Below are 2,400 nucleotides of genomic sequence, written 5' to 3'. Positions count from 1 at the left end.
GAAATTCGTATTTTCGAACAAAACGATGGGAAGTGTTTGAAATCTAATGCGGAACCCGAAACAAGGTTATAAATTTAGAAGAAGAATGCTATAACGGTTTCTCGGTCCTAGATTTCAGCTGGACTTTTCGAGCGATTTTCGTACCACACGACTAAAATGGACCGAAATTCGTATTTTCGAACAAAACGATGGTTAGTATTTGAAATCTGTCGTGGAACCTGAAATCCAATTATAAATTTTGGAGAAGAATGCAATAGAAGTCTTCCGGTCCTCGATTTGATCTGGACTTTTTGGACGATTTTCGTACCACCCTACTAAAATGAACCAAAATCTGTATTTTCGAACAAAACATTGGTTAGTACATGAAATCTGACACGAAACCCGAGACAAAGTTATAAATTTTGGAGAAGAATGCTATAAGGGTCTCTCGGTCCTCGATTTCATCAGGACGTTTCAGGCAATTTTCGTAACCCTCGACAAAAAAGGACTGATATCTGTATTTTCAAACCAGACGAGGGCTTGTGCTGGAAATCTAACGCGGAACCCGAAACACAGTTATAAATTTTGGAGAAGAATGCTATAAGGGTCACTCCGTCCTCGATTTCATCTGGACTTTTCGAGCAATTTTCATACCACCCGACTAAAGTGGACATAAATTCTGGTCCTCGATGGCTAGTGTTTGAATTCTGATGCAGAAATCGAAACACAATTTTAAATTTTGGAGAAGAATGCTATAAGGGTCTCACGGTCCTTGATTTCATGTGGTCTTTTCGGTCGATTTTCGTACCCATCGACAAAATATGCCAAAATCTGTATTTTCGGACCAGATGATGGCTAGTGTTTGAATTTTGACGCGCAACCCGATCCTAAGTTATAAATTTTGGAGTAGAATGCTATAAGGATCTCACGATCCTTGATTTCATGTGGTCTTTTCGGTGGATTTTCATACCCATCGACAAAAATATGCCAAAATCTGTATTTTCGGACCAGACGATGGCTAGTGTTTGAATTTTGACGCGCAACCCGATCCACAGTTATAAATTTTGGAGAAGAATGATATAAGAATCTCCCAGTCCTCGATTTCACTTGGATATTTCGGTCGATTTTCGTACCACCCGTCTAAAATGGACCGAAATTCGTATTTTCAAACAAAACGATGGTTAGTGTTTGAAATCTTGCACAGAACTCGAAACACAGTTACAAATTTAGAAAAAGAATGCTATAAGGGTCTCCCGGTCCTCGATTTCATATAGACTTTTCGGGCGAGTTTTTTATCACCCGACAAAAATGGACCAAAATCCGTATTTTCTAACAAGACGGTGGTAGTGCTTGAAATCTGATGCGGAACCCGAAACACAATTATAAATTTTAAGGAAGAATGCTAGAAGGGTATCCTGGTCCTCGATTTCATCTGGTCTTTTCGAGCACTTTTTGTATCACCCGACAAAACTAGACTAAAAATCGTATTTTCGGAACAGATGATGGCTAGTGTTTAAATTCTGGGGTCGAGCCCGAAAACAGATATAAATTTTGTAGAAGAATGCTATAAGGGTCTCCTGGTCCTCGATTTCATCTAGACTTTTCCAAAATCTGTATTTTTGAACAAAACGAGGTTTGTGTTGAATCTGACACCGTACCCGAAACACAGTTATAAATTTTGGAGAAGAATGCTATAAGGGTATCTCGTACACATGACAAAAATGGACCGAAATTCGTATTTTTGAAAAAGCAATGGATAGTGTTTGAAATCTGGCGCAGAACCTGAAACATAGTTATAAATTTTAGAGAAGAATGCTATAAGGGTATCTCGTACACATGACAAAAATGGACCGAAATTCGTATTTTTGAAAAAGCAATGGATAGTGTTTGAAATCTGGCGCAGAACCTGAAACATAGTTATAAATTTTAGAGAAGAATGCTATAAGGGTCTCTCGGTCTTCGATTTCATCGGGACTTTACGAGCGATTTTCGTACCACCCGACTAAAATGGACCGATATCCGTATTTTCGAACAAGACGATTGCTTGTGTTTGAAATCTGACGCGGAACCCGAAAGAAAATTATAAAAAGGACCAATATCAGTATTTTTAGACCAGACGATGGCTAGTGTTTGAGATCTGACGCAGAACCTGAAACACATTTATAAATTTTGGAGAAGAATGCTCTGAGGGTCTCCCGATCCTCGATTTTATCTGGACTTTTTGGACAATTTTCGTACCACCCAAAAAAAATGGACCAAAGTCCCTAGTTTCGGACCAAACGATGGTTAGTGTTTGAAGTATAAGACGCAGAACCCAAAACACGGTTACAAATTTAGGAGAAGAATGCTATAAGGGTCTCCTTGTCCTCAATTTCATCTAGATTTTTCGTGCGATTTTTGTATCACCCGAAAAAAATCGAC

Source organism: Cicer arietinum, chromosome 3 (genome assembly GCF_000331145.2).
Source record: "Cicer arietinum cultivar CDC Frontier isolate Library 1 chromosome 3, Cicar.CDCFrontier_v2.0, whole genome shotgun sequence".
In the NCBI taxonomy this organism is placed as follows: Eukaryota; Viridiplantae; Streptophyta; class Magnoliopsida; order Fabales; family Fabaceae; genus Cicer; species Cicer arietinum.
This window is presented reverse-complemented; position numbering follows the sequence as displayed.